The sequence below is a fragment of the Jaculus jaculus genome, chromosome X (genome assembly GCF_020740685.1).
Source record: "Jaculus jaculus isolate mJacJac1 chromosome X, mJacJac1.mat.Y.cur, whole genome shotgun sequence".
NCBI lineage: Eukaryota > Metazoa > Chordata > Mammalia > Rodentia > Dipodidae > Jaculus > Jaculus jaculus.
The window spans coordinates 124,741,507-124,766,245 of NC_059125.1; positions in this window are offsets into that span (position 1 = coordinate 124,741,507).

Genomic DNA, 24,739 nt, shown 5'->3' on the forward strand with positions numbered 1-24,739 from the left:
AGATGTTCAGGGTTTTTAAGACATTATGTAAGTTGTTAAAGCATGATCGCCATATCTTGGGGACTAACAAGCTTAGGAAACTGTTTTCAAAATGATTTTCATAATAACAACAATTTGTCTTCTTTCACTAAGTTGACATTTGTTCTGGTAGTATAAATACAATGGTGGGTAAACCTGATGGTTGCTTAAATTGAAGCACCAGTTCTGCGTAGTGCAGCAATCATTGCCTTCTTCACCACCATTCACTTGTAGCATATTCTTAACCCAAAAGAAAAGCAGTTTTATTTAAAAATATCCTTGGTGCAACATTAAAATTACTAATTTTATTAACTCTTGGCCAGTGATTAATTTTAATTTTAGTATTCTGAGTGACAAAATGTAAAACTTTTCATATAGCCCTTCTGACATAGTCCAAAGTATGAAGTTTGTCTCAATGAGAAGCACTGTGTTATTGTTTGACTTGCAAACTCAACTAGCTAGTTTCCTATAGAAGATTATTTACACTTAACTGACAAACTACTCCAAAACAGATACTGTTACAAGTTTTTGAGCAACCAATGTAGCGAACTTGTCACTTAAAGAAAAACAACTGATCATGCTCATTGCCAACTAATAAATTCAAGCATTCCAATGAACATTAGAGTTTTGTGAAACTTGTATTTATAATCATAAGCAGAATATATTTCTACATGTAACAATTGTTAGGATGGGCTCAGAACAACATGATTTTGGTTGTTATAAAAAATATTTTAACATTTGATGGATCTTCCTAAATCATGAGTTAACATTTTTGAAGTATTACATTATAAAGTAAAATTAATCAAAAAAAGTAAGACCACCACTCAGAGTAGAAAACAGGTGGAAGTTAATAATTAAACGTTTATAAACATGTCTTCTGGTGCAATTGTAAACTATTATTTATTAAATTACAATGTAATATAAGAGTTTTCACAATCTTTCAAAGAAAACTATTGAAATAGGTATTACCTAAAATATGATAGTATATTTTCTTCTTATATTTCAAAAAAATCCACATTTTGCAACAGATAGGATTAAAATAAAGAAGTGATAACATCTTCTGTGATAGCTGTTTGGTCAGATATTAAATAGACTTTCAAAATGTAAAACAATTCCATTCTTTTCACTCTTTTATTTTATAAAATAAAAAAAAATTTTGGGGCTGGAGAGATGGCGTAGCGGTTAAGCGCTTGCCTGTGAAGCCTAAGGACCCCGGTTCGAGGCTCGGTTCCCCAGGTCCCACGTTAGCCAGATGCACAAGAGGGCGCACGCGTCTGGAGTTCGTTTGCAGAGGCTGGAAGCCCTGGCGCGCCCATTCTCTCTCTCTCCCTCTACCTGTCTTTCTCTCTGTGTCTGTCGCTCTCAAATAAAAAAAAAAAAAAAAAAAAAAAAGTTTAAAAAAAAATAAAAAAAAAATTTGGAAATTGTTAGTTTAAATAAATATTTTTCAACTTTTCATTGATTGCTAATACAATAAAATATGTAAACATATAAAATCTTTTGAAGGGTATTCATATTTTTAATAGCACAAAGCAATCCTAGACCCCCCCCCAAAAAAATGAGCAAAACTTCTCTAGGTTTCTCTGATTCTTGATTTCTTTGAAAATTAGATATTGCACATCCATGTTCATTGCTTCTATATTCTCAATTACAAGGAAATAGAAGCAGCCTACATAGGCATCAATAGATGAATGGATAATGAAAATGTAGAACGATGGAATTTTATTAAACTCAGTGGGTCAATAAAAGGACCCATGTTTGATTCCTCAGAACCCATATAAGCCAGATACACATGCTGGCACATACATCTGGCGTTCATTTATAGTGCCTAGAGGCCCTGGTGCACTCATTCTCTCTCATAAATGAATAAATAAGTATAAATATTAAAAAGCAAAAATAGAAATAAGTCGATGGGATAGCTCCATTTGGGAGAAATAATTAATTCTGTGAGGGATACTTTGTGCCATTTTGCAGCATTCCTTCTAGGTGAATTAGAGCAGTATAGATTGGCTGATGTACAGTCCTGGAAGGTTAGTACACACTGTAATTTCTGACTATTCAATCTTGGCCATGGAAATAAAGGTAGTGAAGCTTGATCAATGTTTAGCATCAGGCTGAGACTTGGACTACAGGGTAATAGTGCTGCTGCAGCTGTGTGGTATCAGGTTATAGCATTCCAATTCTAGCCTTCTGGCCTAGAGCAAGGTTTATCTGAGCATTTCTGGAACTGATGGAACTCTCTTTCTTTAGTCTGGGCTCTTTACATAGCCCTTCCAACAACATCCCCAGCTGACAGAGCAACAAATCCAGTCTTGGAAAATTGGATGGAGGTTTCCTGTTCATGTAACTGCTTTCAGTTTAGCAGAGGTGACATGCTGAGTATGAGTGTTGTGGGATGGGTTTCCTGAAGTGTCACATAAAGGAAACCATTCTTAGGACGTGTTGGTCCAAAGGGCTATGCTGTCTGGTCCTGGAGCTTAAGGGAAGTGGAGCTCCTAATGCTACAGTTTGAAAGTATATTTTGGAGTTTTTGGATACTTTTTTTTTTTTTTCTTCGACGTAGGCTCTCTCACTCTAGCACAAGCTGACCTGGAAATATCCATGTAGTCTTGGACTGGTGTCAAACTCACAGCAATCTTCCTACCTCTGCCTCTTCAGTGCTAGAATTAAAGGCATGTGCCACCACATCTGGGAAAGATGGAATTTTTTATGGAGTGGTTATATTTCTGTAAGTTTATGGCTCATTTTCTTGTTTTTTTTTTTTGCTTTTTATTGACAATTTTCATACGTGCATATAATAAATCTTAATCATAACTCCCTCCAATTACTGCTCATATGCCCTATCCCCTTTACATTGAACCTCTTCTTTCTCACCAGCTCCTCTTTTGTTTTGATGACTTTTTTGCCTCCCTCCATCATATATAACCAAATATTTATGTCCTAATATTGTGCAGGTCATGTGCAGGTATGGATAGTCATTTGTGAATACACAAACTGAAGAAGCAGGATACAAAATACATGGGAAAAACTAGAATGCAAGAGATAGGCAGGTGACCACGAATGTGGTTCTGGGAGAGGAAGAAACCAGGACAACTATAAGTAGACACTTGTTTTATCACACAAGCCAAACCCTTCTTCCATTACTCACTCCTAAAAATCACTTCTGCATTTGATGACATTTTGGAGATTCTCTTATATATGAGTCCAGACTCACTGATATAAAAACAGCATACTTCCTATAGCATGGTACAAGTATTGCCATGAGCAACAGTTAGTAAATCTCGGGCTGGGTGGTTTTAAAATATAGTAGCTGCAAATGGATTTCCCTATTCTTAATATTATTGAAAATCCTTGGGCAATTGCAGTTCTTTGGTTATTTATTTATATGGATATTCTTTGGGCAGTAAGAAAAAAAAACACAGAAATCATTGGGGACAGGGTACAAGAAGTCAGGGTCTGTTTTTATTTCCTTTATATATTATGAACTTTACTATATGAATATACTGTATATTGTTCAAATTCCCATAGGTGGGTCTGTTTATTAAAAGGCAGGAATGTTCACCTTTATTTTTGGCTTTTTGTCTCTAAAATAATATATTTACATATTTATTAAAACAGTCTTATAATTTGGTACATGTACACATTTTTAATAATCAAATCAGGGTAACTATTACCTAGAAACACTTAACAAGGTGACTGATATAACCTCTTTATAACTACTCTTAACTCATGTAATTCTTCTGAGATTTTTATATACTACAGAAATAAGAAATGGTAAGGCTAGGAGTGGTAGTGTATGTCTTTGTTCCCAGCAATCAGGAGGCAGAAGTAGGAGGATCATTGTAAGTTTAAGTCCAACCTGAAACTACATAGTGAATTCCAGGTCAGCATGCAGTAGAACAAGACCCTACCTTGAAAACCCAATCAGAGATGGAAAGATGGCTTAGCAGTTACATAGCTTGTCTACAAAGCCTAAGGACTCATATTCAACTCCTCAGGTCCTACCTAAGCCAGATACACAGTAACACAAGTGTGCAAGGTTGCAAATGCTCACAAGGGGTTCACATGTCTGCAGTTTGATTGAAGTGATGTAGAGGGCATAGCATGCCAATTCTCTCTCGCTCTCCCTCTTTCTCTATCATGCATAAAGATAGGCAGAGATATCCAGAGACATAGAGGCTCCCAAGACCTCATCACTGAAGCTGACCTAAAATGAAACAAACAAGGCTCAGGGAAATTTGCTGAAGAGGGGGCGAAAAGAATGTCAGAGCCACATGTTAGGTCATGATACACAGAGACATTTCCTCCTACCCATAACTGAGGGCTAACCCCACAATGCATGATCAATATACCCCAACAACGATGGGCCAGGGGGAGAGGGGAAGAGGCTAACAATGGCAACAACTTGACTGTATTCACTGAGTACAAAACTATTTTTTAAATTAGTTTTGTATTTTGCAAATACAGTCAGTTTGGTACCATTATTAGGGTCATCCATGACCTACCCCCTCCCCATTGGTCCCTCCTTGTTGAGGTATATGGGTCGTGCATTGTGGAGTTAGCCCACAGTTATTGGTATGATAAATGTCTCTGCATATCATGACCCAACATGTGGCTCTGACATTCTTTCTGCCCCCTCTTCTGCACAATTTTCCTGAGCCATGTTGGGTTCAGTTTTGGTCTGCTTCAGTGATGAGGTGTTGGGGGCCTCTGAGGCTCTGGTTATATGATTTGGTAGGCGTTGATTTTTCTTTGTGTTGGTCTCCTTCCCCTTTGTCCTGGTATCCGGTTCATCAGGAAAATAGCACCCTTGCTTATTTGGCCAATTTTTCTTAGCTTAAGCCGGGGCCCTTTTGAGGTATAATGGGGTGGCTCTCTCCTTAGGATCTGCATCTATCTGAAAAAGAGAAGCAGATTCTCCAACGGAGAGTAAGTTAGCACCAGGACAAATGAGATAACACTTACTTTTTTTTTTAATAAAGAATTTAATAGGTGTAGGCCCTCTTGTAGCCCATGATTGATGGCAACTTGATATTGGAGAGTGGGATTATGTTTGGATATGGTTCTGACTTGTTTCTCAGCTCCAGCTATGGGTCCCAAACTGCTGAGGGGATCAGTTAGCCAAATCAAGAGCAGTTGGTTCCCCACCATGGCTGTGTGCCACTATTGCACTTGTGTGGGCATCACAACAGGTTATTTGCTGCAAAGTAGGTTAGAGCATGAGTTGCTTGGACAGATATTGGTCATTTCCCCCAGTCGCCCATGTAGCACCTTCTGGCACTAGACATGCTGACTGTCTGGGGACTTACTCTCTCCTGGCTTCCAGCCATGCTATTCAATTTCACTGTCAACTGCATATGGTGGCTTCAGCAGTAGGATCTTACCATTAACCTTTGGTGGGTCATCAAGTACTCTGACAGAAATCTGTCATTCTTTTAGGAAACCTTGTAGGTCTCTCTGATCAAAAGCTCATTGTGGGTGATAGCCCCATATTGGTACTGGGGGTTACAGGTCAGTATCCACTAAGAAAATGAGGAAAAAGATAACTAATATACAAGAGTTGGAGAGGAGAGAGAGGGATAGGGAGAGGGAGGGAGGGAAGATGTAGAAGACTTAGGTTAGACTTGATCCTACCCTCTCCAGTGTCTTGTGGTTCAGGTGACAAAACTAATTTTTAAAAAGTTTTTAAAAAGTTAAAAATAGTAATTATTATAAAGCAGTGTACATAGCAGCATGTAGAAATAAAAATGCCTCCTCTAGCTAAGGACTAGCCAAAGGGGGAAACAAAAATAGGCAGTCTGTTGGGCTTGCCTCAAAAAAATGAAAAGAAAAACCAACCCAAACAAATGAACAACAACAAAATGGTAAGTTCATGAATATCTATATAAATTCTCAAGATTCCTTCCACTGGTTTAAATCTAAATCACTCTCCCTAAGATTATTTAATCTAAATTTAGTTCCAGTGTTCTCTACCCTATATCTCTCAAACATTTATAAATCTGACATATTTTCAAAGAAATTATATATTCTGTTCATGCTTCACAACTGATTAAATATAATTTTTCTTATGTCCAGAAACTTTTAAGAATTTCATGATAAATACAAACACTGCATTTGAATCTCATGTTATCCTTATTTCTACAGAGTTGCTTAATTGCACAGTGAGCCACACTCAACAGGGTTTCTGGGCAGATAAAAGATCTGCTGAGAAATAAGAATGAAGAATTCAGTCCAACTCAAAAAACACTAATTAGATAACAACTATGTGTCACACTCTCTGCCAAGATATGCTCCCTGCCTACTAGAACTACAAAGTCAAGAGAGGTAGCTGGAAAGATGACTCAGCAGTTAGACACTTGCTTGCAAAAGCTGATGGCCTGGGTTTTATTCCATATTACCCACATACAGCCAAATGCACAAAATGCTACGTGTCTGGAGATTGTTTACAGTGACAGGAGGCCTGGGAATGGCCATTCATTCTCTCTCTCTCTCTCTCTCTCTCTCTCCCTCTCTCTCTCTCTCTTTTCTCTCTTTCTCTCATTGAAAAGACCAGAGAGAATATAACCCTTATTGGATACCCCTGTACCTTTCATAGACCAAAGTAAAAAGTGATCACCAAAGTAACTTAGATTCTTCAGATAAATTAACAAATCAAAATAAAACAAACAGACCACGATTTTGAGGACAACATCCATCATGCCTACACTGATGAGCGTTTTTGTGATTTTTTTTTTTTCTTGATGCTTGGGATCAAACCTAGGGCCTTGCACTTGCTAGGCAAGCAATCATCCACTGAGCTAAATTCCCAACCCCAAGTTTTTGATAAAGCTCAAAATTTACAACCTCTGTCCAAATTATTTCTGGGTGAGCTAAAATATATCTTCTGATTGTCTGTCCTCACTTCAGTCAATTTTATGACTATCAACTGAATTCATTCACTTAGAGGCATATATAAAATGATATTAGCCTTATAATAACACCACTTTAATGTTGATTCTCATGTTGTTATTTTAATAAAAACTATGTTTATTTAAATATATTTGATTTGTACACAAATCATGATAGGCCCCCATATGTTATTCACTGAATCTTTCAAGAAATAGTGGCATAATCTTTAACCTTTCTTTTCTCCTAGTTTTTTTTAAACATGCACCAAAATTACCAAATGCATAGGCATAAAATTTAGAAATTGATAATATACTTTCACAATTATAAAGTCACATCTAGCTCAAAAGGTAAACATAATATATATCATTATCTATTTTTATAGATATAGATTTTTATAGAGTTATGAAGAATTAGTGACAGCTATAGTTGTACAGCTACTAAGTGATACAATCATGAGATGCTCTCACCTTTGTCTGACCCTGATGCTATATTTGTTTAATCTTTAACTGGGCAATGATCAATAAGCTCAGAATAATGGTTGGAAGTTGTGAAAAGACCATTCATCAAAGGAAACATCAGAGGTCAATTCAATTTGATTCACTAGCACAGACAATAATGTAGATTGAGATAATCTGGAAAGAGATTGTCAGTAAAACAGACAAAGGAGTTTTAGCTATTCTCTAGACTGGCAATAAAATCCCACTAAGACGTGCTTCTTCTTCCCTTTCTTAACATTCTGTTTAACCCTAGGTTAAATCCCATCATGTTGTTTCCTGGATTGAGAAAGAAAAGCTCTAAAGAAAGAAGAGGGAAGTTTGGAACTTGATGCAAAGCAACAATCACAGAAGCACATTAATCAGGAGGCACTTGAAACTTTTATCTTGACAAGCTGAGATAAAGTGTTGAGTTGTGTGATTGGGATAAACAACTCTTGATTTTGTAGGGTCCTAAGTAGCCATTTGAGATCATTTCATGGGGGATGAAGTAAGAGGTAGGCAGTAATAGCTTTGGCATCCTTCAAAAAAAAATCAATAATGAATATGAGTGAAAGGTCAAGGACAAATAACAGATCCACTCTTGGTGTAACCAAGAATGTGAAAATCAAACTAACATGAATCTGATCAAATGTAAAGTGGAAGATTGCTTTTTATCTCCTTGGCCGTGATTAGGATAATGTGATGCATTTTAAAAATAATGAAAGGGCCAAAAACAAAGGGATATCATAGAATACCTGACTGTAAGGTATATATGTCTACTCAGAAGTGCAAAAATCCCTCAATGAGGGAAATCTGTGGGTTGGGACTACTTATATTGCCACAGAATTGAAGCTTAATCTGAGGCATCCCTTAATCATTTAGCTGTTTGCTAAGTGAGGCTGGTGCAAGCCGTTAAAATCATGGTCCCCAATGCATTGGCTACAAGTCCACAACAATTGTCAGTTTATGTGTATATGTTCGTGTTATGTACTAAAGTTAATTGTATCATCTTCCTCATATCCTGTCCTGATAGTTTTCTTTCTACACCTAAACTCTGCATGCATACTTTCTTTATTTCAACTTTCTATTCTATTCTAGTAATCAATCATGTCTTCTCCAGTCAATTTTTTTAAAATTTTTTGTTTATTTATATTTATTTATTCGAGAGTGACAGAACAGAGAGAGAAAGAGGCAGATAGAGAGAGAGAGAGAGAATGGGCGTGCCAGGACCTCCAACCACTGCAAACGAACTCCAGACGCGTGCGCCCCTTGTGCATCTGGCTAACGTGGGTCCTGGGGAATCAAGCCTCGAACCAGGGTCCTTAGGCTTCACAGGTAAGCACTCAACTGCTAAGCCATCTCTCCAGCCCTCCAGTCAATTTTTTTTAATTTAATTTATTAGTTTTCTTTTCAGCAAATACAGGCAGTTTGGTAGCATTGTTTAGGCTCATCCATGATCTACCCCCTCCCAATGGACCCTCCTTGTTGATGTAAATAGGTTGTGCATTGTGGAGTTAGCCCACAGTTATTGGTATAATAAATGTCTCTGCATATCATGACCCAACATGTGGCTTTGACATTCTTCCTGTCCCCTCTTCTGCAAAATTTCCCTGAGCCATGTTGGGCTCATTTTTGGTCTGCTTCAGTGCTGAGATGTTGGGGGCCTCTGAGGCTCTGGTTGTACGATTTGGTAGGCTTTGATTTTTCTTTGTGTTGGTCTCCTTCCCCTTTGTCCTGGTATCCGGTTCATCAGGAATACAGCAGTAAGGAAAAACGACACAAAGAATTTTGAAGAAAAATGGTTGAATCTGGAACAGATCATTCTCAGTAAACTTACCCAATCTGTATCTATTTAAATATAAGGAATACAGTGTTCTTTGTCACTAAAATCTGTATTTAATAAACAAACAAATAAATGAATCAGTATATTCTTGATGTGGGATTCTTTTGGATTACTCATTTATTCTTAAACTTATTATATAAATATTCTCATTTAATTTAATTGTTCAATTAACAGGGTTCTGATAATTTTAGATTTAACTTGAGGTTCCATGGAAATGTTTTTCTGGTGACAGAGGCATAATCTAACCTAGCTCTGACCCTTTCCTCAATCAATGACTAGTGTACATACTAAATTCATGATAGAAATGTGTAAAATACATTAAATACAGCTCGGATTATAAATATCATTGCATGTAATAAACTGACACAGGAATAAAATGTTTTACCTCTAGAAGTACCTTATCTTTTTCTCCAGCTCTAAGTTTATCTTTCAACCTGAAATGATGGTCTAAGAGGTCAAAGTCATGTCTATTTTTATGTATCACTGAAACCAAGTTTAGTCCACATCACAGTGAGTATAAGGCAATAAAATACTAGCTTTCTGTAGCCAAGAGGGAATGCTCAAGTTTTAAACAGGAAACACTATGGCATTCAAGCTTTAGCAGTGACAGTTTAGTTCCTACCTGGAAGTTTGTCCTGCCAGCATAGGTGAAACTGAAAGTACTGCTTCTGTCTTTACAGTGTGCTCAAAGGCAGCTGTCCAGTAAACACCTAACATTCACAAAAGAGAGAAAAAGGAGGCCAAAGAAATATGTGAAAAATAATACCCAGTGTAATAAGTAACACACAGCAGACATTTCAGAGAGAAGCTAGGATTCTTTAGGAATAAAATTGATAAACACTCTGAACTGAAAAATGATTTTTGAACAATAGTTTAATCAGAGGCTGAAATAAAGGGCCCTGGTAGAGAATACCTGCAGGGCAGAGAAGCAGAGAGCAAGAATAGCTTGGGGCACTCTAGCAAGGATCAGAAGAATGTGGACAACTCCAAAATTAAAGAATGTGGATCAGATAAGAACATAGACCCGCTCTTACCCTCTAGTGGTTAAAGCTTTGAAAAATTTTGCGCAGTGAAATTTTACATTGCTATCAGAACAATAACTCATCTTTCACAGTATGGTGTATGTAGGTATGGTTAAACATTTAGTAAACTGCCATTGCAATGTGTTTGTTTAGTATTCCTCAGCTAAGATTTCCATTGGCTTCATAAAGTTCTTGGCTCAGAACCTTGTGCCATTTTTTATTTAGAGTTATCTGAGACAGGACCGTGCTACTTGATAATGTCAAAGAAGGTTGAGCAGATCAGTTATGCAAGATCAGTTATGCAATATCCCTCACACCAAAAGGTTTATTGTGATTTTTTTGTATTTTTTGTTTTGTTGTTGTTGTTGTTTTGTTTTTTCTAGGTAGGGTCTCACTCTAGACCAGGCTAACCTGGAGTTCACTATGTAGTCACAGGGTGGCCTTGAATTCATAGTGATCCCCCTACCTCTGCCTCCCAAGTTCTGGGTTTAAAAGTGCGGGCCACCACGCCCAGCACCAGGAGGTTTTAATAATGAATTTCTCAGAATAAATCTGCCATTTCTTTCACAAATATATAACAGACATTCAAGCCACAAAATAAATAAATAGAAAAATGGAGGGGAAAAATAACCTCTTCTAATACCTACTTGTTTTTGATTCACTTGCAATACAATTGTTTTAGAGAAATTTTGAGAAGTCTGTAGTACAAAGAAGAAGGAGGAAAGGATAATTGTCACAGGACAATAGCTGATAAAGTAAATAGCTTGTCATCATTGTGACAGTAATTTGGACTTCTCAGAGAAGACATTTGTTTTTAATTCCAAACTATTCAAGTGACTCTCGGCCTTTATATAATACCATAATAATCATTGTATGTAATCATGTCTTCCTTTCATACCCTATTAGCACCATCTAAGAGAAGGAAATAAGATTCATCTAAAGGTGTTATACAATCTGTACACAATTGTGAGTTCCTTTCAATATGTTGCGACAGATGAGGCACAGCACATCTCAGCTCTATCCAACCTCATTTTCAAGAAAATGGTTGTGAAATTAAACATGACAGTGGGAAAGGAAAAAAACAAAAGACAGATAATTACTGAGCAGCTCATGGATTTCTGTGTTTACATAAAAATCAAAAGAAGTAGAAAGCAGTTTCTCTCAGTTTCTTGTAGAATGTGAAATACTATTTTAACATGTAGCATATCCAGATTAAAAGATGGGGTACAGTAGGTTAGCAGTCCCTTCTTTCATTGGTTTTGAATAATTCTGGCCTTATTTATGTTATTGACTCCCCAACAATGTATGTGCACAACAAACACATGTGAGTGAACATGATGCTTCAGGTTCTTCCATTTATCCAGGGAAAATATGGGGTATAATGCAAAAGAAATGTCTGTCACATGTACATGCACATATATTTGCATGCAAATACTAAATATTTTCTTCTAAGCTCTTCTTAGTTAGCAATGAGCTTGGCATGGTTGTCTATTCTTCAATGAATCTACATATCCCAATAGATTTTTGTATTATATTGAATGTCCTCTCATTTCATTGATAATCAATCCTCTTCACTTATAATCCTCTCTATATTACTTCATGTTTGTTATTGTCAATCTTATTTACCTAGTAAGAACTGATGCTTTTAGGACAGTTTTGACCCTCCCTCCCATTCATCTTTCACAGTTATTTATTGAACTCTAGCAATGATTATTTCAAGATGTGTTGTTTTCAAGTTTTTTTTTTTTACCTCCTCTGTGTGCGATGACATTATTACACATCCAATGTTCACAATATTATCAAAATACTATAAAAACTTTTAATCTATCTTTATTATTTCATGGGAAGGATTATGTAGTTCAATTTCCACTTATTGCTTATTTGAAGATAAAACACACTGGAGAGAACAAGTGTCCTGTTTTGTAGATTTCTCCAAATTGAAATATTCTCGCCTGTAGAGAAAAAGAAGGCTCCAATTTAGGAAGTGGCATCTGGGATACCTAAAACATAAAGGTCACACAACCACTCCCCAGGGTTACTGTTATTAGAAACTGAAACATTCCTTCCCTGGGGCTGGAGGGGGGCAGCAAGAAGAAAATTCCAGAGACTTGTGAAGTCAACAAATCTGGGAAAGGTTTGCAAGACTCCACCCTCAGGCTATATAAAGACAAAAACAACTGCCTGGAGATTGAGATTCTCCAACTGAGCTGCCTTCAAGTAATGTAGTATGCTTGTGAATCTACACCAGCCCAGCTCTCTCCAGGTTGTGCAGTGTGCTCCAGAGATGTAGCGTCCATGAGTAATCACCTATGCTGGGATGGGCTCTTTGGTGATGCAGCTGACTATGAGTCATCCCTGCTCTTCAAAGCAACCCCTCACTCTGCTCTGTAAGTAACCCCAATAAACTCATTGGTTCCCTGGTTTGGGTGTAATTGTCCGTGGGTCTCTTGTCTGTAGTCTGTACCCTAGCTGGAGCAAGTAGATGCATGTTTGCATAACCCCAGGGAAAAGGGTTTCCCATGACAAGTCCAAAGACTCAAAGCTAATAAAGAATTAGAGGTCAGATTCACTAACAGCCCAGGTCTTCAACGTTATGCAATGCTACTCTGACATTATCTCCACTGCAAAACATCCTAGATATCACTGCCTAAATATGTCGTAGACTTCCATTTTTATTAAGCCATTTTGTCTTGCAAAAATTTTATATTGCCCTATTTCTTTAACCTACTCTATCTTTGAAAGTAGACAGCAAACATACCTTCTCTGAAAAGGATTTTTTGTTGATCTTCTAGTTAAGGCTCTTATAGATCTACACAATGACCAATGTAAGAAAATCACAAATTCCTTAGCAATAAAAATTGGAGTATTTTCTGATGGAAGTAAACTCCCATAGCAGTCATTTTATGTGCCATCACATAAGCCTGGAACTATTTCAGGTTCATTTCTACTAGAATGAACATGCTTATATTAGGTGCTGTTTTCCAAGGAGGTAATATGAGTTTTCTACAAGTTTTGAGGCTGTGTTAAGAAAACAAAAGTTTAACCAGCATCCTGAAACTGAGAGAAAATAGTCTTGGGACTAACTATACCAATGGAAAGAAAGGCAATGCAACATCCTTGTAAAATCAGCATTATCTACTAAAATTAAAAAAAAAAATTGATAGGTTAAGAAGAGAAATGATAGCTACTAATGTAGATATACATGAACTATGATAATAGGCAGTAAGGTTAATGCCCTGAAACTATTAGTCTTAACCAAGCCACCAAAACTTTGAAGAATTTCATAGGGAAAGAAATGGCAGTGAGTATAAAGAAAACTGAAGAATAAAAGAATATTATAAGAGGTCATCAGGCACAGCAATGAAGGAGCAGGTGAATTAAACTGTTTTATGCATCCATACCTACAACTTGGATGGATGCCCATAAAGAATAGCAGAAGCCATATGTGTGAAGTTCTTTACGTGTGAAAGAACACCTTTCTTTCAAATATCACATTCTTTTTATTTTTTTTAACTCTCTGTATCAATATTTATTTATTCATTATGAATGCCAAAAACAAAGTTTTAAGAATATGTTTGAGGACACATAGCTAATGTTTGCTTTAAATGGCATTTTGAACTTCTCCTTCATCATTCTAAAACAATTTAACATTCCTTGTTTTATGAGTATCTCCTTACTGCACTGTAAATCTGTTGAGAGCAGGAACCACAACTATCCTAGTCACCAAGATCTTGGCAATGGTTAGTATAGAATTTGCCCTGAAGAAAATTAAGATATGTGTTAAATGAATGAAAAGACAAAAATATGTTGGGTGATTTTATGATTTTTTTATTTAGTGGGGCATGGTGGAACATGCCTTTAGTCCCAACACTCAAGAGGCAGAGGTAGGAGGATCACCATGACTTCGAGACCACTCTGAGAATACATAATGAATGCCAGGTCAGCCTGGACTAGACCCTTCTTTGAAAGCATTACATGCAATTTATAAATTTATATTGAGGTAGGACCTCACTCTAGCCCAGGCTGACTGGCACTTACTAAGTAATCTCAGGCTGGCCTAGAACACAAAGTGATTCTCCTTCCTCTGCCTCCTGAGTGCTTGAATTAAAGGTGTGTGCCACCATTCCTAGTGTTTGATGCTTTAAGTACTGCATAGAATGTGTGGTACAATTTGAAAACCTCACCTAATATTTAAATATTTTTTTGTTGTTCATTTTTTATTTATTTATTTGAGAGCGACAGACACAGGGAGAAAGACAGATAGAGGGAGAGAAAGAGAATGGGCGCGCCAGGGCTTCCAGCCTCTGCAAACGAACTCCAGACGCATGCGCCCCCTTGTGCATCTGGCTAACGTGGGACCTGGGGAACCGAGCCTCGAACCGGGGTCCTTAGGCTTCACAGGCAAGCGCTTAACCGCTAAGCCATCTCTCCAGCCCTCACCTAATATTTAAAATAACTATGTTAACTATAGAAATATATCTGAAGATCCATTAATGTAGACTCAGTAAATATCATTTGTTTTGTAAAATACTGGAATAAGATTCATGGTTATTTCCTGTCCCTGAAATAAGTGGAGCTGCTCAGATAATTGTCCCTATAACTAATATTTGCTGTGGGCAAGATCTATTTTCTTAGATTATGAATATATTTTATTACATATTATCTTCTTCCACAATGATTTAGGCCTGATCTTTTGTGTTACATAATATCATTGTTATTTCTTTTGTGGTGACTGCAAAAATTTATCATGTAATTAAGAATCATCACCACAAGCATCCAGCCCTGAGAAATAAAAGTTATCTGACAACAATAAAGTATATTAAATTAATTTTAATTATGCTAAGGATTGGAGGAATTAATTTTGTATTCACAAAGAAAATGCTTCATGGATTATAAGTGTAAGTGATTTAGGAAAGAAATAAAGACAGAGATGAGATTTATTTCTCGCTTTACCACAGCCCTTCTCTTGCAATTTTAGTGTTCTAATCAGCAAGGGACAAAGTGTCACAAAAGGAAAGGCAGATTGCACCAAGTTCTGTAATACGAGTCTTACACCACAGCTGTACAGTGCTTGAAAGAGTGAGTTTTAAAGGGAAAGGAATTAGGATTTCAGCAGAATTCATTACCTTGAAGGCCAAAACATAAATCAGCTATAAAAGGGCTTAGATAAATTGATGAATGAAAGGTCTGTAGAGGGAAAAGGGAAACCAAAGAGGAAAGATTACAATTTTAGACCTCAAATTGGGAAGAAATCTCAGGAGAGCATCTGCTCCAGCTTATTGCCTTCAGGTACGTAAAAACAAATCTCCTCATTTCTGATAAGGAAACTTAAACTCAGAGACTCTTGCCCAAATGACATAACCAATCAAAATTGAAGAGACATAGAAGCAAGTATTCTAATTACATATGGCAATATATGTTCCACTGGAATGGCAAATTGTTTTCAGTTTTCATATCTCCAACTGCATCTTGATATGATTCAGTTAACCAATAGCTATGACCCTAAAGATATTAATTTTGCACTAAACCTTTTGGGAGAATGTTCTATGAATTTATGTACCATATTAGGAAAAAATAAGTAGAGAAATGCTTTTTGCAATTATCTTGATTTAACTCATTCTACTTAATCTACACTCTATTATTTCTTTTGGAAGATACCATTCAATTAGCAAAACTAAATGCCTGATATAACTAAAAGACTTCCAGGATTCAAAAAATACTTCAACATTTATATATTTCAGGCTCTAAATTCAATCTGGACAATCACTTGGAAATTGTTATGATGTATGATGAACATTTCAGTCTGAATCAGCAAGGAGAAAGGTCTTAGCAGGGCCTAAGAGCTGACTATTTTAAATTATGTACAGTCCACATGGATATACATTAATATACAAAGGAAGGAACAAATTTTGAAGGGAATGTGGTCAAATAATGAAGAGACATCCAATTTGAGGACACTCTTTCCAGTTTATGCTAGTAAGTAATTTGGGGATAAGACATTTCACCATTCCAAAAATATGTTTATTTTTAGCCAAAGTTATTTTGGGATTGTCATATTTAGCTCCTTTTTAGAATTCAAATATGCTTAATATACTATGGAGTATTACAAAGATATAAAGAAATAATGGGGCTGGAGAAAAGGGTTAGCAAGTAAGAGCACTTGAATAAATACCTTAAAAGACCAAGAGAGTCAGAGTTTTATTCCCAGCAAGAAGGTAGATGCATCTGTAACCCAAGCTCTGAAGGGTGGTGGGCAGAGACCATAGACTTGCTGGTGATTGCTAGTCATCTCTGCATTCTGTGAGAGGACACCTTATATCCTCAACTGGATTTAACATGTGTGTGCATGGACAGTGAGCATCTGAACACATGTTCATCCACCATACCATAATCTCTCTCTCTCTCTCTCTCTCTCTCTCTCTCTCTCTCTCTCTCTCTCTCTCTCTCTCTCTCTCACACACACACACACACACACACACACACACACACACACACACACACATTTATCTGATGTCCAAAGCTGATATAGATGAGTTTTATGAGTATATCTTGCTTGTTAATGGCTAATAATGAGTCCATATGCCTTTTTTGTTCTTTTTCTTCTTTTCTATTTATTTGTTTATTTTTTCATTTATTAAAGGTTATACTCTTCTATATCCTCTTTCCCAACCCCATTCCACTGAAGGTGCTCCTCAATGGGGTTATTATTTACTGTGAAGTCATGAAGGCCTTAGTCAGTCTCTGGGGTAGGGCACACTTTGGGATATTTCTACCAACACTGTGGCTCTTACTATCTTTCCACCCTGTCTTCTATAATATTCCCTGAGCCTTATCAGGAAGTTAGTAGTCTGGTTTAGTATTGAGCTCTCTGTAGCCTCTGGATTTCTGCTTTGTTGAGACTTGAGTGACCATGGTGTCTTTTAACATCTCCTTGGAGCTGGTTGTCAGGTTAGCAGTGAGAGCACTGCTCATGATAACATTGCTGCTTCCTCTGCAATGTCACTTGGGCTTCTTCAGATGTGGTAGGGGTGACTCATTTCGCATCAGGAAGTTGGCTATCTTTTATTCTTATATTGATGGATGTTGGATCTTCCTAGTATTCTTTTTGATCTGTTAAGAAAAAGAAAAAGAAAAACAGAGAAGAAGAAAAAAAAAAACTAAGAAGATCCTCCAACCAAGAGTGAGAGCATCTTGGATTAAAGGGGATAATCATAGTTATATTTGAGAGATGTTTGATGTGTACACCTGCTTTTCATAACTAATGAACAGTCAGGGCTACTCTCTGGAATCTATGAATTTCCTACCTATAGGACTCTGACTTGGTACCCAGTACCAGACATGAATTCTCTGACCACTGAGCAGGCCTATCTCATATCCAATCTGAGGACAGTTGTTTACCTACAGATGCTATGTGCCAGTATTGCACAGGTATGCATATCTTGCTAGGATAGTTGATTTCATAGTCTTTAGGATCTCCTTATGCATTTTTCAGAAGCTGCTTTACTGCCCCAGACTTCCTATATATTGTGGATTTTATGATAATGTAATGAGTCAAATAAAAGGAGTTTCACACATTAACCCAGATTTTTGGAATATATCTTATAACCATGCAATTAAGAACATATTTCAGTAACTCGTATAACCCAAACATGTACCCAGGGAAAAGACCATTCCTTTAAATGCTTTATGCTGCAATATAGCATTGCAGCCATAAAAAATATGTCACTGATTGACAGTTGGACATAGAAAGATTTATTTTAAGATGAGTATTGAGGATATGCATGGGTATTGCTTTTTTCTCTCTCATATACCAGTAAATTTTCCATGTATCTGTAATAGTCAAACTATATATTTCAGTAGTATTATTGTAAAATTAAATATGCTAAAACCGATCATAGTGCTAGAGAGATGACTTAGCAGTTAAAGTGCTTTCCTACAAAGCCTAAAGACTAAGGCTCAATTCCCCAGTTCCCATGTAAAGCCAGATACATAAAGAAGCATATGTGTCTGGAGTTCTTTTGCAGTGGCTAGTGGCCCTGACATGCCCATTCTGCCCCTTCCCTCTCTCTCCTCTAAATCAAATAAATAAAGTATTTTAAAAGACCTAGCAAAATAGGTCATGCGGATTTTATTACACCTAATGAAATTATGGAGGTCATGATTTTTCTCAAGAATCAATTAGGTGATTCTTTACTCTCTGCAGTATTAATTTAAATCTCTTATTGGTACTCAAGTAGAGGTTGAGATGGTCTAAGAGGAAACAAGATGACTTCAGTCACACAACTTGCATTTTTGCTCAGCTGGGACTGACAAACAGAATATATAACATATGGTAGCTCCAATGAGTGGCCTCAAGGTGGAACTTTTTTACATTTTTTTGTATAACTTAATGCTGAGTTAATGTCCTTAGCACACCATGAGAAAACTGCATTACCCATTAACCATTGCTCTCATAAATCACATTCCTCATTTCCACCAGGTGCTTTTGATTGAAAACATAAGCCAAATAGATTCCAGGAGAGGGGACATAGACAGTGTCTCATCATAAGAAGAATCTCAAATAATCTAGAATCATTTTTAAAAATAGATACAGTGCCCTCTGGATAAATGCTTATATTTATGGGCTGGAGAGATTGTTTAGTGGTTAAAGCACTTGTCTGTGTAGGCTAAGGACCCAAATTCAATTCCCCAGTACCTACATAAGCCAGACACACGAGGTGGTGCATGTGTCTAGAGTTGTTTGCAGTGGCTAGAGGCCCTCCTGTGTCTGTTCTGTCTTTCACAAATAAATAAATGACTACATAAAATATTCTTTATAAGTTTATATTCCTTACTTATACAAAACATGCTCAACCCCTCCCAATACTGCCCAAATTTATACTGATGTGGGATATCTGGCTCTGTGTAGAAATCCAGGACTTTTTATTCTGTCTCTCATTTTATTTTATTTTATTTTTGTTTTTGATTTTTTTATTGACAAATTCCATAATTGTAAACAATACCCATGGTAATTTCCACCCTCTCCCCACTTTCCCCTTTGAACTGCTATTCTCTATCATATCCCCTCCCCCTCTCAATCAGTTTCTCTTTTATTTTGATATCATGATCTTTTCCTCCTCTTATGATGGTCTTGTTTAGGTAGTGTCAGGCACTGTGAGGTCATGGATATCCACGCCATTTTGTGTCTGGAGGAGCACGTTGTAAGGAGTCCTACCCTTCCTTTGGCTCTTATATTCTTTCTGTCACCTCTTCCACAATGGACCCTGAGCATTGGAAGGTGTGACTGAGATATTTTAGTGCCAGCACTCCTGTCACTTCTCAGCACCAGAAATCTAGGACTTTGCCATCTTACTCATGTCCATGTGAAGATTAAGCTTCATAGATTGAATTCCTTTGATAAAGGTCCTTTGCATCTGAAAATATATGAAACAAGATGTTTTCATGTTAATATATCAGTGGGCAGATATAGCATTACACCTAAAGGAGATGGCAGGACAATATAGCCAGACAATTGCTAGAGCCAAGTTTAAGTTGCTGGCCCCTGGATCCTCCCCGCTCAGGTCTCTCTCTCTTTTTTTTAAATTTTATTAGTTTTGTATTCAGCAAATACAGGCAGTTTGGTACCATTATTGGGGTCATCCATGACCTACCCCCTCCCCATTGCCCCTCCTTGTTGATGTAAACGGGTCGTGCATTGTGGAGTTAGCCCACAGTTATTGGTATGATAAATGTCTCTGCATATCATGACCCAACATGTGGCTCTGACATTCTTTCCACCCCCTCTTCTGCAAAATTTCCCTGAGCCATGTTGGGTTCATTTTTGCTCTGCCTCAGTGATGAGGTGTTGGGGGCCTCTGAGAATCTGGCTCTCTGATTTGGTAGGAGTTGATTTTTCTCCCTGTTGGTCTCCATCCCCCTTGTGCTGGTATCTGGTTCATCAGGAAAACAGCACCCTTGCTTGTTTTGCCAATTTTCCTTAGTTTCAGCCAGGGCCCTTTTGAGGTATGACAGGGTAGCTCTCTCCTTAGGATCTACATCTGTCTGAAAAAGGGAAACAGATTCTCCAAAGGAGAGTAAGTTAGCACCAAGACAAATGAGATAACCCTTACTTTTTTATAGAAAGTTTAATGGGTATAGGCCCTCTTGTAGCCCATGATTGATGGTAGCATGGGCTACAAGAGGTCTCTTGATTCTATGAGTCATTTTCAAATAAAATCAGTCCATGATTTCAGCTGAATAGATTTCTCAGCCTTATTTCTTACCATAAAAGTTTTATATGCATAGGTCTCTTCTTTTGGTATATATATGGAATACAGCGTGATAAAGAAATGTACACAGTATCATGAATAAGTCAATGTAACCAAATTATTTGATTAATTAACCATTTTATATTTCTTTCTACTGCAACTTTTTCAATACTTTTTTCACTTTAATTTTTTTTAATGTTTCCAATGGAGAAACAGGTCAGCAGTTAAGCTGTTTGACTATAAAACCTAAGGACTTGGGTTCAGTTCCCCAGTACCTACCTAATGCCAGATGCAGAAGGTGGTGTATGTGACTGGAGTTCATTTGCAGTGGCTGGAGACCCTGTAACACCCATTTTTTTCTTTCTCTATCTGCCCCTATCTTTGTGTGTCTCTCAAATAAATAAATGATGAATAAATAAAAATATTTTTTTTAAAAAAATGGAATGTTATCTTTCCTTTTAAGAGCAACATAATTATTTTTAGAGATGTATGGACTTCTAAAACATCTAATATATACTCCATTAAAAAAAAAAAAACCTCACATATAAGTAGTTTCAGAACAAGCTTTTGGATATGTCATGCTATATGTAAAGCTTGGTGCTTGGGAGCCCTTTGTCTCTCTGAGAGTTTCTATGAGACAAAATCTTTTCACAGTCTTAAAAATGGGTTTATGGGGCTGGAGAGATGGCTTAGCGGTTAAGCGCTTGCCTGTGAAGCCTTAGGACCCCGGTTCGAGGCTCGGTTCCCCAGGTCCCACGTTAGCCAGATGCACAAGGGGGCGCATGCGTCTGGAGTTCGTTTGCAGAGGCTGGAAGCCCTGGCGCGCCCATTCTCTTTCTCTCCCTCTATCTGTCTTTCTCCCTGTGTCTGTAGCTCTCAAATAAATAAATTTAAAAAAATGGGTTTATGGAGCTGGAGTGATGGCTTAGCAGTTAAGACATTGGCCTGTAAATCCAAAGGATTCCAGTTTGATTCCCCAGGACCTACTTAAGCCAGATGCACAAGAGGGCACATGCATCTGGAGTTCGTTTGCAGTGGCTGGACGCCCTGGAGTGCCCATTCTCTCTCTTTCTCCCTTCTGTCTCCTCTTTCTTTCTCTCTCTCAAATAAATAAATAATTAAGAATGGGTTTATTGCCACATTTGTTTTTCTTGACATGAGACCATATTTCTTTTACACATTTTCTTTTTTCTTTCTTTCTTTCTTTTTTTTTTTTTATTTGAGAGAAGAAGAGGGAGAGAGAGAGAGAGAGAGCAAGCACCAGGGACTCCAGCCACTGCAATTGAATTCTACATGCATGGGCCACTTGGAGCATCTGGCTTACATGGATCATGGGCAATAAAACCTGGGTCCTTTGGCTTTGCAAGCAAGTGCCTTAGCCGCTAAGCTCTCTCTTCAGCCCAGTTTTTAATTTGTATTTATTTATGTGAGAGGGAGGGAGAGAGAGAGAGAGAGGGAGAGAGAGAGAGAGAGAGGGATCAAGAGAGAGAGAGAGAGAGAGAGAGAGAGAGAGAGAGAGAGAGAGAGAGAGACATTGTCTTGAAGCCCTCACTCAGGTTAAAAATCATCTCATGTTGACTTGAAAATAAGTAATAGCTTTAACTTTGATTTCACTAAGTTTTGACTCTTGTAATTCATTCCTCTATGTTCTTCTTGAGAGATGAATAACTCTTTGGGCTCATACCACTGTATGACTTGCAACTACTAAAACCAGCTGATGTCTTAAAAATTCTACTTAGAAATCTCTGAGTTTGATTCATTAATATATTAATATTAATATTCTCCAAGGTGATTTTGCTAAACTTTCTGTCTGCCACTACATATAAAATATTACCTTTCTTCCAATAATATTTTCATTGCTTTTCTTTATGCATTCAGGACCAGTTTCCTTGAGATACAACACAGTCTCATCAAGGTCTTCCCACCTTCCATTTAATTTCTAGTCCCCAAATCATTCAAGCTGTTCTTTGTATGGAAGTATCCCACTACTAGTTAATAAAATTTCTTCTCATTGCTTTTTCTCCATTACATACTACTTAAAAGATGATAACCATTTGAATATAGCTCTTAAATTTTATATATCAAGACATCAGACAAGGTAGTCTGAATTATTTTGCTCCCTATGGCATCAAGTGGGGTTATTTGGTGGTACTGAGATAGTGGAAATGATGGTTTTGAAGTGTTTAAGACAGCATCATTAACATGTGTGGTTCCTTGGTAGGGATTGCTGGAAGACTGGACTCAGTAATACCAGAATATTCTTGTTGCATATCCAGCATATCAGTTTCACAGAAATTGAACTTCTTATTAGGTAGCTGTCTTGCCCTCAGAGTATTCTAAAAGACACAGCTATATAGCTTTTAAAATTCAGCCTAAAGATCACCTGTAGTAGTACACATCTATAAGTCTTGAACTTAGAAGGCTGAGGCAGGAAGATCATAAGTTACAATCTATCCTGAGATTACATAGATGAGACTCTGTCACAAAAAAATACTTCAGCCACAGAAACTACATAGCATAACTTTCATCATATTCTCTTAATCAAAACTGTCACAACATGATCCAGATTCAATAGGAAAGATGCTAGATACCATCTGTCAAATCGAAGAATGTCAAATAATTGTGTTATGCTTTAAAAGCAGCCCCATTACTTAATTCATTTCAGGCTGTCAAACATAACTGTAGTAATATGTGACCATTAAATTATATTGTCAACTTTGCTAGTTTTGTTGTCTAGTAATGAACATCCCTCTTGGTTTGGTTCAATGATGGTATTTTCTGAATAATCGATGGAGGGAGAAAATTTTCCCCCCGAGTGGACAGACCATATATATATAAAGTTCCAGACAAGCACATTGCCTATTACCTGGCTACCTGTGCTACTTGCTAATGGTGTGTGCACATACCTTGCTGGTACTTTCCCATGAATATTGGTACCCAGATTCATCAGTATTTCAACATGGACTGTACATCAGCAGTCCACAAGAATCCTCCAGGCCATCTGTGCCACACTGGAACTGCTGAATTATACAGACTCATGGATGGAGCAATTGCTTGTTCTTCAGACTCTCTAGCCTGCAAATAGCCACTGTTGGATTACCCAGCCTGTATATTACAAGCCAATCTTAAAAAAAAAAAAAAACTGCATTCATTCTATTGCCTCTGTTCTTCTAAAGAACATTGACCATAGTCTGGATATTTTACATGTACTGCCTAATTTACTCTATACAAAACTCCAAAGGTAGAAATAATTGTTGTCCCCACTTCATATGAAGCAACTTAAGAACACATAAATTGAGTAACTTTACAATATTCTACAATTTACAGGTAACAATGTCAATGAACAAGGTCTACATAAGACATACTTAGATGAATGTGTACAGCTGTACTTTACTTCAGGTAATTTCATACCTAGAAGAGATCATTTACTTTCATTATTTTACAAATTAAATCAAAATGTAAAAGTATCAGGGGATACAAGTTAATAACTTTTTTCATAACCAAAGCAATATTCTTTTATTGTAACAAATGGTAAAATTAAGACAAAAAGAAAATAAATGCTATGAATAAGAAACACAAGAAAAAGATGGGATTATCATTTTCTATGCTTCAGAAAACAAGGTAGAATAAGAAAATAGGAATGTTGATATTATCAATGATATTTTATTTCTTGTGCTTATAAAATATTTGCTAAAACAATAGAATATTGATAAATAAAATATAAATTTTGAGAGATTTATATAACAATAGCTGATAAACATTTTAATTTCTCAAAAATGTAAAAAATAAAATCTCTAATATCCTTAGAACCTAGAGTAAAGTCACTTCAAATAGTTTAACATTTCAAACATATAGATATTCTTTTAAATGTATCTTTGTCTACATATACATGATCTCTTGAATAGCATAAATTCCTTAGAAAAGAATGGCATGGCAAAGGGTATGGACATTATCAAAGCTTTTATATCATATTGAAGTGAAGTATAATGAAAAGTTAAGTGTGTGGTGTGCATGAGAGAGAGAGAGAGAGAGGGAGGGAGGGACAGAGAGACCTGGGAGATCTTTTTCCTTAAAGTTTCCTATTTTATCTTTTTTTGAAGGTCTCAAAATAGTCATATGTGAGATTGTTTCAAGTTGGGAACCTGCAGTGCTGGCCTCTGACTCTCCTGAAGAGTTTCCCCATGGGAAATGATGCAAGCCCTGAAGAAAAGAAGCTGCACTAAAATAAAACCCCAAAGCTATAAA